Raw genomic sequence first — 15,507 nt, 5'->3', positions numbered from 1 at the left:
GGGTCAGTCTGATCTTCCCTGGGTTTATAACGTTGAGAGAAAGGGGTCAGTCTGCTCTTCCCTGGGTGTGTTACATTGACAGAGCGAGGTCAGTCTGCACTTCCCTGGGTGTGTTAAAAATCCAGAGTGGTTTCAGTCTGCTCTTCCCTGGGTGTGTTACATTGACAGAGAGAGGTCAGTGTGCTCTTCCCTCGGTGGGTTACATTGAAAGTATGGGTTCAGTCTGCTCTTCCCTGGGTGTGTTACATTGACACAGTGGGGTCAATCTGCTCTTCCCTGGGTGTGTTACATTGACAGTTCGCGGTCAGTTTGCTCTTCCCTGGGTGCGTGACATTGACAGAGTTGGGTCAGTCTGATCTTCCCTGGGTGTGAAACGTTGACAGAAAGGGGTCAGTCTGCTCTTCCCTGGGTGTTTTACATTGACAGAGAGGGGACAGTCTGCTCTTCCCTGGGTGTGTTACATTGACAGAGGGGGGTCAGTCTGCTCTTCCCTGGGTGTGTTACATTGACAGAGTGGGGTCAGTCTGCTCTTCCCAGGGTGGGTTACATTGACTGAGTGCGGTCAGTCTGCTCTTCCCTGCGTCTGTTACATTGACAGAGTGGGGTCAGTCTGCTCTTCTCTGGGTTTGTTACATTGACAGAGTGGGGTCAGTCTGCTCTTCCCTGGGTGTTTTACAGTGACAGAGTGGGGTCAGTCTGCTCTTCCCAGGGTGTGTGACATTGACAGAGTGAGGTCAGTCTGCTCTTCCCTGGGTGAGTTACATTGACACGGTTGGTTCAGTCTGCTCTCCCCAGGGTGTGTTACATTGACAGATTGGGGTCAGTCTGCTCTTGCCAGGGTGTGTTACATTGACAGAGTGGGGTAAGTCTGCTCTTCCCTGGGTGTGTTACATTGACAGATTGCGGTCAGTGTGCTCTTCCCTGGGTGCGTGACATTGACAGAGTGGGGTCAGTCTGCTCTTCCCTGGGTGTGTTACATTGACAGAGTGGGGTCAGTCTGCTCTTCCATGGGTGCGTGACATTGACAGAGTAGGGTCAGTCTGCTCTTCCATGGGTGTTTTACATTGACAGATTGGGGTCAGTCTGCTCTTCCCTGGGTGTGTTACATTGACAGAGTGGGGACAGTCTGCTCTTCCCTGCGTGTGTTACATTGACAGAGTGAGGTCAGTCTGCTCTACCCTGGGTGTATTACATTGACAGAGTGGGGTCAGTCTACTCTTCCCTGGGTGTCTTACATTGACAGAGTGGGGTCAGTCTGCTCTTCCCTGGGTGAGTTACATTGACAGAGTGGGGTCAGTCTGCTCTTCCCTGGGTGTTTTACATTGACAGATTGGGGTCAGTCTGCTCTTCCCTGGGTGTGTTACATTGATAGAGTGGGGTCAATCTTCTCTTCCCTGGGTGCGTTACATTGATAGAGTGGGGTCAGTCTGCTCTACCCTGGGTGTATTACATTGACAGAGTGGGTTCAGTCTACTCTTCCCTGGGTATCTTACATTGACAGAGTGGGGTCAGTCTGCTCTTCCCTGGGTGAGTTACATTGACAGAGTGGGGTCAGTCTGCTCTTCCCTGGGTGTTTTACATTGACAGATTGGGGTCAGTCTGCTCTTCCCTGGGTGTGTTACATTGATAGAGTGGGGACAGTCTGCTCTTCCCTGGGTGTGTTACATTGACAGAGTGAGGTCAGTCTGCTCTACCCTGGGTGTATTACATTGACAGAGTGGGTTCAGTCTACTCTTCCCTGGGTGTCTTACATTGACAGAGTGGGGTCAGTGTGTTCTTCCCTGCGTGTGTTACATTGACAGAGTGGGGTCAGTCTGCTCTTCCCTGGGTGTGTTACATTGACAGAGTGGGGTCAGTCTGCTCTTCCCTGGGTCTGTGCTATTGACAGAGTGGGGTCAGTCTGTCCTTCACTGGGTGCGTTACATTGACAGAGTGGGGTCAGTCTGATCTTCCCTGAGTGTGTTACTTTGACAGAACAGGGTCCGTCTTCCTTTCCCTGGGTGTGTTACATTGACAGAGTGAGGTTAGTCTGCTCTTCCCTGGGAGTGTTACATTGACAGATTGAGGTCCGTCTGCTCTTCCCTGGGTGTGTTACAATGACAGAGTGGGGTCAGTCTGTTCTTCCCTGGGTGTGTTACATTGACAGAGTGGGGTCACTCTGCTCTTCCCAGTGTGTGTTACATTGACAGAGTTGGGTCAGTCTGATCTTCCCTGGGTTTATAACGTTGAGAGAAAGGGGTCAGTCTGCTCTTCCCTGGGTGTGTTACATTGACAGAGCGAGGTCAGTCTGCTCTTCCCTGGGTGTGTTAAAAATCCAGAGTGGTTTCAGTCTGGTCTTCCCTGGGTGTGTTACATTGACAGAGAGAGGTCAGTGTGCTCTTCCCTCGGTGGGTTACATTGAAAGTATGGGTTCAGTCTGCTCTTCCCTGGGTGTGTTACATTGACACAGTGGGGTCAATCTGCTCTTCCCTGGGTGTGTTACATTGACAGTTCGCGGTCAGTTTGCTCTTCCCTGGGTGCGTGACATTGACAGAGTTGGGTCAGTCTGATCTTCCCTGGGTGTGAAACGTTGACAGAAAGGGGTCAGTCTGCTCTTCCCTGGGTGTTTTACATTGACAGAGAGGGGACAGTCTGCTCTTCCCTGGGTGTGTTACATTGACAGAGGGGGGTCAGTCTGCTCTTCCCTGGGTGTGTTACATTGACAGAGTGGGGTCAGTCTGCTCTTCCCAGGGTGGGTTACATTGACTGAGTGCGGTCAGTCTGCTCTTCCCTGCGTCTGTTACATTGACAGAGTGGGGTCAGTCTGCTCTTCTCTGGGTTTGTTACATTGACAGAGTGGGGTCAGTCTGCTCTTCCCTGGGTGTCTTACAGTGACAGAGTGGGGTCAGTCTGCTCTTCCCAGGGTGTGTGACATTGACAGAGTGAGGTCAGTCTGCTCTTCCCTGGGTGAGTTACATTGACACGGTTGGTTCAGTCTGCTCTCCCCTGGGTGTGATACATTGACAGAGTGGGGTCAGACTGCTATTCCCTGAGTATGTTACATTGACAGAGTGGGGTGTGTCTGCTCTTTCCAGGGTGTGTTACATTGACAGGGTGGGGTCAGTCTGCTCTTCCCTGGGTGTGTTACTTTGACAGAGTGGGGTCAGTCTGCTCTTCCCTGGGTGTGTTACTTTGACAGAGTGGGGACAGTCTGCTCTTCCCTGAGTGTGTTACTTTGACAGAGTGGGGTCAGTCTGTTCTTCCCTAGGTGAGTTACATTGAGATAGAGGGGTCAGTCTGGTCTCCCCTGGGTGTGTTACATTGACAAAGGGGGGGCAATCTTCTCTTCCCTGGGTGAGTTACATTGACAGAGTGGGGTCAGTCTGCTCTTCCCTGTGTGTGTTACATTGACAGAATGGGGTCAGTCTGCTCTTCCCTGGGTGTGTTACATTGACAGAGTGAGGTCAGTCAGCTCTTCCCTGGGTGTGTTACAATGATAGAGTGGGGTCAGTCTTCTCTTCCCTGGGTGTGTTGCATTGACAGAGTGGGGTCAGCATGCTCTTCCCAGAATGTGTTACATTGACAGAGTTGGGTCAGTCTGATCTTCCCTGGGTGTGTAACGTTGACAGAAAGGGGTCAGTCTGCTCTTCCCTCGGTGTTTTACATTGACAGAGTGGGGTGAGTCTGCTCTTCCCTGGGTGTGTTACATTGACAGAGTGGGGTCAGTCTACTCTTCCCTGTGTGTCTTACATTGACAGAGTGGGGTCAGTCTGCTCTTCCCTGGGTGTGTTACATTGACAGAGTGGGGTCAGTCTGCTCTTCCCTGGGTGCGTTATCCTGACAGAGTGGGGTCAGTCTGCTCTTCCCTGGGTGCGTTACATTGACAGAACAGGGTCCGTCTGCCTTTTCCTGGGTGTGTTACATTGACAGAGTGGGGTTAGTCTGCTCTTCACTGGGTGTGTTACATTGACAGAGTGAGGTCAGTCTGCTCTTCCCTGGGTGTGTTACAATGACAGAGTGGGGTCAGTCTGCTCTTCCCTGAGTGTGTTACTTTGCCAGAGTGGGGACAGTCTGCTCTTCCCTGAGTGTGTTACTTTGACAGAGTTGGGTCAGTCTGCTCTTGCCTGGGTGTGTTACATTGACAGAGTGGTGTCAATCTGCTCTTCCCTGTGTGTGTTATACTGACAGAGTGGGGTCAGTATGCTCTTTCCTGGGTGTGTTACATTGACAGAACAGGGTCCGTCTGCCTTTCGCTGGGTGTGTTACATTGACAGAGTGAGGTTAGTCTGCTCTTCCCTGGGTGTGTTACATTGACAGAGTGAGGTCAGTCTGCTCTTCCCTGGGTGTGTTACAATGACAGAGTGGGGTCAGTCTGCTCTTCCCTGGGTGTGTTACATTGACAGATTGGGGTCAGTCTGCTCTTCCCTGGTTGTGTTACATTGACAGAGTTGGGTAAGTCTGATGTTCCCTGGGTGTATAACGTTGAGAGACAGGGGTCAGTCTGCTCTTCCCTGGTTGTGTTACATTGACAGAGAGAACTCAGTCTGCTCTTCCCTGGGTGTGTTGCAATGGCAGAGTGTGGTCAGTCTGCTCTTCCCTGTGTATGTTATATTGACACAGTGGGGTCAGTCTGCTCTTCCCTGGGTGCGTGACATTGACAGAATGCGGTCAGTCTGCTCTTCCCTGGGTGCGTGACATTGACAGAGTGGGGTCAATCTGCTCTTCCCTGTGTGTGTTACATTGACAGAGTGGGGTCAGTCTGCTCTTCCCTGGGTGTGTTACATTGACAGATTGGGTTTAGTCTGCTCTTCCCTGGGTATGTTACATTGACCTAGCCAGTTCAATCTTCTGTTCCCTGGGTGTGTTACGTTGACAGAGGGGGCTCAGTCTGCTCTTCCCTGGGTGTGTTACATTGACAGAGTGAGGTCAGTCTGCTCTTCCCTGGGTGTGTTACAATGACAGAGAGCGGTCAGTCTGCTCTTCCCTGGGTGTGTGACAATGACAGAGTTGGGTCAGTCTGCTCTTCACAGAATGTGTTACATTGACAGAGTTGGGTCAGACTGGTCTTCCCTGGGTGTGAAACGTTGACAGAAAGGGGTCAGTCTGCTCTTTCGTCGGTGTTTTACATTGACAGAGTGGGGTCAGTCTGCTCTTCCCTGGGTGTGTTACATTGACAGAGTGAGGTCAGTCTGCTCTTCCCTGGGTGTGTTACATTGACAGAGTGGGGTCAGTCTACTCTTCACTGGGTGACTTACATTGACAGAGTGGGGTCAGTCTGCTCTTCCCTGGGTGTGTTACATTGACAGAGTGGGGTCAGTCTGCTCTTCCCAGGGTGTGTTACATTGACAGAGTGGGGTCAGTCTGCTCTTCCCAGGGTGTGTTACATTGACAGAGTGGGGTGCGTCTGCTCTTCCCTGGGTGTGTTACATTGACAGAGTGGGGTCAGTCTAATCTTCCCTGCGTGTGTTACATTGACAGAGTGGGGTCAGTCTGCTCTTCCCAGGGTGTGTTACATTGACAGAGTGGGGTCAGTCTGCTCTTCCCTGGGTGTGTTACATTGACAGAGTGGGGTCAGTCTGCTCTTCCCAGGTTGCGTGACATTGACAGAGTGGGGTCAGTCTGCTCTTCCCTCGGTGTTTTACATTGACAGAGTGGGGTCAGTCTGCTCTTCCCTGGGTGTGTTACATTGACAGAGTGAGGTCAGTCTGCTCTACCCTGGGTGTATTACATTGACAGAGTGGGGTCAGTCTACTCTTCCCTGGGTGTCTTACATTGACAGAGTGGGGTCAGTCTGCTCTTCCCTGGGTGTGTTACATTGACAGAGGGGGGTCAGTCTGCTCTTCCCTGGGTGTGATATACTGACAGAGTGGGGTCAGTCTGCTCTTCCCTGGGTGATTTAAATTGACAGAGTGGGTTCATTCCGCTCTACCCTGGGTGCGTTACATTGACAGAGTGGGGTCAGTCTGCTCTTCCATGGGTGCGTTACATTGACAGAGTGGGGTCAGTCTGTTCTTCCCTGAGTGTGTTACTTTGACAGAGTGGGTTCAGTCTGCTCTTCCCTGGCTGTGTTACATTGACAGAGTGGGGTCAGTCTGCTCTTCCCAGGGTGTGTTACATTGACAGAGTGGGGTCAGTCTGTTCTTCCCTGGGTGTGTTACATTGACAGAGTGGGGTCAGTCTGCTCTTCCCAGGGTGAGTTACATTGACAGGGTTGGTTCAGTCTGCTCTCCCCTGGGTGTGTTACATTGAAAGAGTGGGGTCAGTCTGCTATTCCCTGGGTGAGTTACACGGAGGGAGAGGGGTCAGTCTGCTCTTCCCTGGGTGTGTTACATTGACAGAACAGGGTCCGTCTGCCTTTCCCTGGGTGTGTTACATTGACAGAGTGGGGTCAGTCTGCTCTTCCCAGGGTGTGTTACATTGACAGAGTGGGGTCAGTCTGTTCTTCCCTGGGTGTGTTTCATTGACAGAGTGGGGTCAGTCTACCATTCCCTGGGCGTGTTATATTGACAGAGTGGGGTCAGTCTGCTCGTCCCTGGGTGTGTTACAGTGACAGAGTGGGGTCAGTCTGCTCTTCCCTGGGTGGTTTACATTGACAGAGTGGGTTCAGTCTGCTCTTCCCTGGGTGTGTTACATTGACAGAGTGGGGTCAGGCTGTTCTCCCAGGGTTTGTTACTTTGCAAGAGTGGGGTCAGTCTGCTCTTCCCTTGCTGTGTTCCAATGACAGAGTGGGTTCAGTGTGCACTTCCCTGTGTGTGTTACATTGACAGAGTGGGGGTCAGTCTGCTCTTCCCAGGGTGTGTGACATTGACAGAGTGAGGTCAGTCTGCTCTTCCCTGGGTGAGTTACATTGACAGGGTTGGTTCAGTCTGCTCTCCCCTGGGTGTGATACATTGACAGAGTGGGGTCAGACTGCTATTCCCTGAGTATGTTACATTGACAGAGTGGGGTGTGTCTGCTCTTTCCAGGGTGTGTTACATTGACAGGGTGGGGTCAGTCTGCTCTTCCCTGGGTGTGTTACTTTGACAGATTGGGGACAGTCTGCTCTTCCCTGAGTGTGTTACTTTGACAGAGTGGGGTCAGTCTGTTCTTCCCTAGGTGAGTTACATTGAGATAGAGGGGTCAGTCTGGTCTCCCCTGGGTGTGTTACATTGACAAAGGGGGGGCAATCTTCTCTTCCCTGGGTGAGTTACATTGACAGAGTGGGGTCAGTCTGCTCTTCCCTGTGTGTGTTACATTGACAGAATGGGGTCAGTCTGCTCTTCCCTGGGTGTGTTACATTGACAGAGTGAGGTCAGTCTGCTCTTCCCTGGGTGTGTTACAATGATAGAGTGGGGTCAGTCTGCTCTTCCCTGGGTGTGTTGCATTGACAGAGTGGGGTCAGCATGCTCTTCCCAGAATGTGTTACATTGACAGAGTTGGGTCAGTCTGATCTTCCCTGGGTGTGTAACGTTGACAGAAAGGGGTCAGTCTGCTCTTCCCTCGGTGTTTTACATTGACAGAGTGGGGTGAGTCTGCTCTTCCCTGGGTGTGTTACATTGACAGAGTGGGGTCAGTCTACTCTTCCCTGTGTGTCTTACATTGACAGAGTGGGGTCAGTCTGCTCTTCCCTGGGTGTGTTACATTGACAGAGTGGGGTCAGTCTGCTCTTCCCTGGGTGTGTTATCTTGACAGAGTGGGGTCAGTCTGCTCTTCCCTGGGTGCGTTACATTGACAGAACAGGGTCCGTCTGCCTTTTCCTGGGTGTGTTACATTGACAGAGTGGGGTTAGTCTGCTCTTCCCTGGGTGTGTTACATTGACAGAGTGAGGTCAGTCTGCTCTTCCCTGGGTGTGTTACAATGACAGAGTGGGGTCAGTCTGCTCTTCCCTGAGTGTGTTACTTTGCCAGAGTGGGGACAGTCTGCTCTTCCCTGAGTGTGTTACTTTGACAGAGTTGGGTCAGTCTGCTCTTGCCTGGGTGTGTTACATTGACAGAGTGGGGTCAGTCTGCTCTTCCCTGGTTGTGTTACATTGACAGAGTTGGGTAAGTCTGATGTTCCCTGGGTGTATAACGTTGAGAGACAGGGGTCAGTCTGCTCTTCCCTGGTTGTGTTACATTGACAGAGAGAACTCAGTCTGCTCTTCCCTGGGTGTGTTGCAATGGCAGAGTGTGGTCAGTCTGCTCTTCCCTGTGTATGTTATATTGACACAGTGGGGTCAGTCTGCTCTTCCCTGGGTGCGTGACATTGACAGATTGCGGTCAGTCTGCTCTTCCCTGGGTGCGTGACATTGACAGAGTGGGGTCAATCTGCTCTTCCCTGTGTGTGTTACATTGACAGAGTGGGGTCAGTCTGCTCTTCCCTGGGTGTGTTACATTGACAGATTGGGTTTAGTCTGCTCTTCCCTGGGTATGTTACATTGACCTAGCCAGTTCAATCTTCTGTTCCCTGGGTGTGTTACGTTGACAGAGGGGGCTCAGTCTGCTCTTCCCTGGGTGTGTTACATTGACAGAGTGAGGTCAGTCTGCTCTTCCCTGGGTGTTATACAATGACAGAGAGCGGTCAGTCTGCTCTTCCCTGGGTGTGTGACAATGACAGAGTTGGGTCAGTCTGCTCTTCCCAGAATGTGTTACATTGACAGAGTTGGGTCAGACTGGTCTTCCCTGGGTGTGAAACGTTGACAGAAAGGGGTCAGTCTGCTCTTCCCTCGGTGTTTTACATTGACAGAGTGGGGTCAGTCTGCTCTTCCCTGGGTGTGTTACATTGACAGAGTGAGGTCAGTCTGCTCTTCCCTGGGTGTGTTACATTGACAGAGTGGGGTCAGTCTACTCTTCACTGGGTGACTTACATTGACAGAGTGGGGTCAGTCTGCTCTTCCCTGGGTGTGTTACATTGACAGAGTGGGGTCAGTCTGCTCTTCCCAGGGTGTGTTACATTGACAGAGTGGGGTCCGTCTGCTCTTCCCTGGGTGTGTTACATTGACAGAGTGGGGTCAGTCTAATCTTCCCTGCGTGTGTTACATTGACAGAGTGGGGTCAGTCTGCTCTTCCCAGGGTGTGTTACATTGACAGATTGGGGTCAGTCTGCTCTTCCCAGGTTGCGTGACATTGACAGAGTGGGGTCAGTCTGCTCTTCCCTCGGTGTTTTACATTGACAGAGTGGGGTCAGTCTGCTCATCCCTGGGTGTTTTACATTGACAGAGTGAGGTCAGTCTGCTCTAACCTGGGTGTATTACATTGACAGAGTGGGGTCAGTCTACTCTTCCCTGGGTGTCTTACATTGACAGAGTGGGGTCAGTCTGCTCTTCCCTGGGTGTGTTACATTGACAAAGGGGGGTCAGTCTGCTCTTCCCTGGGTGTGATATACTGACAGAGTGGGGTCATTCCGCTCTACCCTGGGTGCGTTACATTGACAGAGTGGGGTCAGTCTGCTCTTCCATGGGTGCGTTACATTGACAGAGTGGGGTCAGTCTGTTCTTCCCTGAGTGTGTTACTTTGACAGAGTGGGTTCAGTCTGCTCTTCCCTGGCTGTGTTACATTGACAGAGTGTGGTCAGTCTGCTCTTCCCTGGGTCTGTGATATTGACAGAGTGGTGTCAGTCTGCATTTTCCCTGGGTGCGTTACATTGACAGAGTGGGGTCAGTCTGCTCTTCCCTGGGTGTGTTACATTGACAGAACAGGGTCCGTCTGCCTTTCCCTGGGTGTGTTACATTGACAGAGTGGGGTCAGTCTGCTCTTCCCTGGGTGTGTTTCATTGACAGATTGTGGTCCGTCTGCTCTTCCCTGGGTGTGTTACATTGACAGTGTGGAGTCAGTCTGCTCTTCCCAGTGTGTGTTACATTGACAGAGTTTGGTCAGTCTGATCTTCCCTGGGTTTAAAACGTTGAGAGAAAGGGGTCAGTCTGCTCTTCCCTGGGTGTGTTACATTGCCAGAGTGGTTTCAGTCTGCTCTTCCCTGGGTGTGTTGCAATGACAGAGAGGGGTCAGTCTGCTCTTCCCTCGGTGGGTTACATTGAAAGTGTGGGGTCAGTCTGCTCTACCCTGGGTGTGTTACATTGACAGAGTGGGGTCAATCTGCTCTTCCCTGGGTGTGTTACATTGACAGTTCGCGGTCAGTTTGCTCTTCCCTGGGTGCGTGACATTGACAGAGGTGGGTCAGTCTGATCTTCCCTGGGTGTGAAAAGTTGACAGAAAGGGGTCATTCTGCTCTTCCCTGGGTGTTTTACATTGACAGAGAGGGGTCAGTCTGCTCTTCCCTGTGTATGTTATATTGATACAGTGGGGTCAGTCTGCTCTTCCCTGGGTGCGTGACATTGACAGAATGTGGTCAGTCTGCTCTTCCCTGGGAGCGTGACATTGACAGAGTGGGGTCAATCTGCTCTTCCCTGTGTGTGTTACATTGACAGAGTGGGGTCAGTCTGATCATCCCTGGGTGTGAAACGTTGACGGAAAGGGGTCAGTCTGCTCTTCCCTGGGTGTGTTACATTGACAGAGTGGGGTTAGTCTGCTCTTCCCTGGGTGTGTTACATTGACAGAGTGGGGTCAGTCTGCTCTTCCCAGGGTGGGTTACATTGACTGAGTGCGGTCAGTCTGCTCTTCCCTGCGTCTGTTACATTGACAGAGTGGGGTCAGTCTGCTCTTCTCTGGGTTTGTTACATTGACAGAGTGGGGTCAGTCTGCTCTTCCCTGGGTGTGTTACAGTGACAGAGTGGGGTCAGTCTGCTCTTCCCAGGGTGTGTTACTTTGACAGAGTGGGGACAGTCTGCTCTTCCCTGGGTGTGTTACATTGACAGAGTGCGGTCAGTGTGCTCTTCCCTGGGTGCGTGAGATTGACAGAGTTGGGTCAGTCTGCTCTTCCCTGGGTGTGTTACATTGACAGAGTGGGGTCAGTCTGTTCTTCCCTGGGTGCGTGACATTGACAGAGTGGGGTCAGTCAGCTCTTCCCTCGGTGTTTTACATTGACAGAGTGGGGTCAGTCTGCTCTTCACTGGGTGTGTTACATTGACAGAGTGGGGACAGTTTGCTCTTCCCTGGGTGTGTTACATTGACAGAGTGAGGTCAGTCTGCTCTACCCTGGGTGTATTACATTGACAGAGTGGGGTCAGTCGACTCTTTCCTGGGTGTGTTACATTGACAGAGTGGGGTCAGTCTGCTCTTCCCTGGGTGTGATATACTGACAGAGTGGGGTCAGTCTGCTCTTCCCTGGGTGTGTTACATTGACACAGTGGGGTCAGTCTGCTCATCCCTGGCTGTGTTACATTGACAGAGTGGGGTCAGTCTGCTCTTTTATGGGTGGGTTACATTGACAGAGTGGGGTCAGTCTGCTCTTCCCTGGGTGTGTTACTTTGACAGAGTGGGGTCAGTCTGCTCTTCCCTAGGAGGGTTACATTGACAGAGTGGGGTCAGTCTTCACTTCCCTGGGTGTGTTACATTGACTGATTGGGGTCAGTCTGCTCTTCCCCAAGTGTCTTACATTGACACAGTGGGGTCAGTCTGCTCTTCCCTTATTGTGTTACAATGACAGAGTGTGGTCTGTGCGCACTTCCCTGGGTGTGTTACATTGACAGAGTGGGGGTCAGTCTGCTCTTCCCAGGGTGTGTTGCATTGACAGAGTGTGGTCAGTCTGCTCTTCCCAGGGCGTGTCACATTCACAGAGTGGGGTCAGTCTGCTCTTTTATGGGAGGGTTACATTGACTGAGTGGGGTCAATCTGCTCTTCCCTGGGTGTTTTATATTGACAGAGTGGGGTCAGTCTGTTCTTCCCTGGGTGTGTTACATTCACAGAGTGGGGTCAGTCTGCTCTTTTATGGGAGGGTTACATTGACTGAGTGGGGTCAGTCTGATCCGCCCTGGGTGTGTTACATTGACAGAGTGGGGTCAGTCTGCTCTTCCCTGGGTGTGATATACTGACAGAGTGGGGTCAGTCTGCTCTTCCCTGGGTGTGTTACATTGACACAGTGGGGTCAGTCTGCTCTTCCTTGGGTGTTTTACATTGACAGAGTGGGGACAGTCTTTTCTCCCAGGGTTTGTTACATTGACAGAGTGGGGTCAGTCTGCTCTTCCCTTGCTGTGTTACAATGACAGAGTGTGGTCAGTCTGCTCTTCCCAGGGCGTGTCACATTGACAGAGTGGGTTCAGTCTACTCTTTTATATGTGGGTTACATTGACAGAATGAATTCAGTCTGCTCTTCCCTGCGTGTGTTGCATTGACAGAGTGGGGTCAGTCTGATCTTCCCTGGTTGTGTTACATTGACAGAGTGAGTTCAGTCTGCTCTTCCCTGGGTGTGTTACATTGACAGAGTGGGGTCAGTCTTCTCTTCCCTGGGTGTGTTACATTGACAGATTGGGGTCAGTCTGCTCTTCCCTGAGTGTGTTACATTGACAGAGTGGGGTCAGTCTGTTCTTCCTTGGGTGTGTTGAATTGACTGTGTTGGGTCAGTCTGCTCTTCCTTGGGTGTGTTACATTGACAGAGTGGGGTCAGTCTGCTCTTCCCTGGGTGTGTTAAATTGACAGTGTGGTGTCAGTCTGTTCTTCCCTTGGTGTGTTACATTGACAGAGTGGTATCTGTCTGCTCTTCCCTGTGTGTGTTACATTGACAGAGTGGGGTCAGTCTGTTCTCCCATTGCGTGTTACATTGACAGAGTGGGGTCAGTCTGCTCTTCCCTGGGTGTGTTACAATTACAGAGTGGGGTCAATGTGCACTTCACTGGGTGGGTTACATTGACAGAGTGGGGTAAGTCTACAGTTCACTGTGTGAGTAACTTTGCAGAAGAGGCATTCTGCTCTTCTCTGGGTGTGTTACAGTGGCAGAGTGGGGTCAGTCTGCTCTTCCCAGGGTGTGTTACATTGACAGATTGGGGTCAGTCTGCTCTTCCCAGGGTGTGTTACATTGACAGAGTGGGGTCAGTCTGCTCTTCCCTGGGTGTGTTACATTGACAGATTGCGGTCAGTGTGCTCTTCCCTGGGTGCGTGACACTGACAGAGTGGGGTCAGTCTGCTCTTCCCTGGGTGTGTTACATTGACAGAGTGGGGTCAGTCTGCTCTTCCATGGGTGCGTGACATTGACAGAGTAGGGTCAGTCTGCTCTTCCATGGGTGTTTTACATTGACAGATTGGGGTCAGTCTGCTCTTCCCTGGGTGTGTTACATTGACAGAGTGGGGACAGTCTGCTCTTCCCTGCGTGTGTTACATTGACAGAGTGAGGTCAGTCTGCTCTACCCTGGGTGTATTACATTGACAGAGTGGGGTCAGTCTACTCTTCCCTGGGTGTCTTACATTGACAGAGTGGGGTCAGTCTGCTCTTCCCTGGGTGAGTTACATTGACAGAGTGGGGTCAGTCTGCTCTTCCCTGGGTGTTTTACATTGACAGATTGGGGTCAGTCTGCTCTTCCCTGGGTGTGTTACATTGACAGAGTGGGGACAGTCTGCTCTTCCCTGGGTGTGTTACATTGACAGAGTGAGGTCAGTCTGCTCTACCCTGGGTGTATTACATTGACAGAGTGGGTGCAGTCTACTCTTCCCTGGGTGTCTTACATTGACAGAGTGGGGTCAGTCTGCTCTTCTCTGGGTGAGTTACATTGACAGAGTGGGGTCAGTCTGCTCTTCCCTGGGTGTGATATACTGACAGAGTGAGGTCAGTCTGCTCTTCCCTGGGTGATTTAAATTGACAGAGTGGGGTCATTCCGCTCTACCCTGGGTGCGTTACATTGACAGAGGGGGGTCAATCTTCTCTTCCCTGGGTGCGTTACATTGACAGAGTGGGGTCAGTGTGTTCTTCCCTGCGTGTGTTACATTGACAGAGTGGGGTCAGTCTGCTCTTCCCTGGGTGTGTTACATTGACAGAGTGGGGTCAGTCTGCTCTTCCCTGGGTCTGTGCTATTGACAGAGTGGGGTCAGTCTGTCCTTCACTGGGTGCGTTACATTGACAGAGTGGGGTCAGTCTGATCTTCCCTGAGTGTGTTACATTGACAGAACAGGGTCCGTCTGCCTTTCCCTGGGTGTGTTACATTGACAGAGTGAGGTTAGTCTGCTCTTCCCTGGGAGTGTTACATTGACAGATTGAGGTCCGTCTGCTCTTCCCTGGGTGTGTTACAATGACAGAGTGGGGTCAGTCTGTTCTTCCCTGGGTGTGTTACATTGACAGAGTGGGGTCACTCTGCTCTTCCCAGTGTGTGTTACATTGACAGAGTTGGGTCAGTCTGATCTTCCCTGGGTTTATAACGTTGAGAGAAAGGGGTCAGTGTGCTCTTCCCTCGGTGGGTTACATTGAAAGTATGGGGTCAGTCTGCTCTTCCCTGGGTGTGTTACATTGACACAGTGGGGTCAATCTGCTCTTCCCTGGGTGTGTTACATTGACAGTTCGCGGTCAGTTTGCTCTTCTCTGGGTTTGTTACATTGACAGAGTGGGGTCAGTCTGCTCTTCCCTGGGTGTTTTACAGTGACAGAGTGGGGTCAGTCTGCTCTTCCCAGGGTGTGTTACTTTGACAGAGTGGGGACAGTCTGCTCTTCCCTGGGTGTGTTACATTGACAGAGTGCGGTCAGTGTGCTCTTCCCTGGGTGCGTGAGATTGACAGAGTTGGGTCAGTCTGCTCTTCCCTGGGTGTGTTACATTGACAGAGTGGGGTCAGTCTGTTCTTCCCTGGGTGCGTGACATTGACAGAGTGGGGTCAGTCAGCTCTTCCCTCGGTGTTTTACATTGACAGAGTGGGGTCAGTCTGCTCTTCACTGGGTGTGTTACATTGACAGAGTGGGGACTGTCTGCTCTTCCCTGGGTGTGTTACATTGACAGAGTGAGGTCAGTCTGCTCTACCCTGCGTGTATTACATTGACAGAGTGGGGTCAGTCTGCTCTTCCCTGGGTGTGATATACTGACAGAGTGGGGTCAGTCTGCTCTTCCCTGGGTGTGTTACATTGACACAATGGGGTCAGTCTGCTCTTCCCTGGCTGTGTGACATTGACAGAGTGGGGGTCAGTCTGCTCTTCCCAGGGTGTGTTGCATTGACAGAGTGTGGTCAGTCTGCTCTTCCCAGGGTGTGTCACATTCACAGAGTGGGGTCAGTCTGCTCTTTTATGGGAGGGTTACATTGACTGAGTGGGGTCAATCTGCTCTTCCCTGGGTGTTTTATATTGACAGAGTGGGGTCAGTCTGTTCTTCCCTGGGTGTGTTACATTGACAGAGTGGGTTCAGTCTGCTCTTCCCTGGGTGTGTTACATTGACAGAGTGGGGACAGTCTTTTCTCCCAGGGTTTGTTACATTGACAGAGTGGGGTCAGTCTGCTCTTCCCTTGCTGTGTTACAATGACAGAGTGTGGTCAGTCTGCTCTTCCCAGGGCGTGTCACATTGACAGAGTGGGTTCAGTCTGCTCTTTTATGTGTGGGTTACATTGACAGAATGAATTCAGTCTGCTCTTCCCTGCGTGTGTTGCATTGACAGATTGGGGTCAGTCTGCTCTTCCCTGAGTGTGTTACATTGACAGAGTGGGGTCAGTCTGTTCTTCCTTGGGTGTGTTGAATTGACTGTGTTGGGTCAGTCTGCTCTTCCTTGGGTGTGTTA

Source organism: Chiloscyllium punctatum, chromosome 41 (assembly GCF_047496795.1).
Source record: "Chiloscyllium punctatum isolate Juve2018m chromosome 41, sChiPun1.3, whole genome shotgun sequence".
Classification (NCBI taxonomy): Eukaryota; Metazoa; Chordata; class Chondrichthyes; order Orectolobiformes; family Hemiscylliidae; genus Chiloscyllium; species Chiloscyllium punctatum.
The sequence above is the reverse complement of the archived record's forward strand: the minus strand, read 5'-3'. Positions refer to the sequence as shown.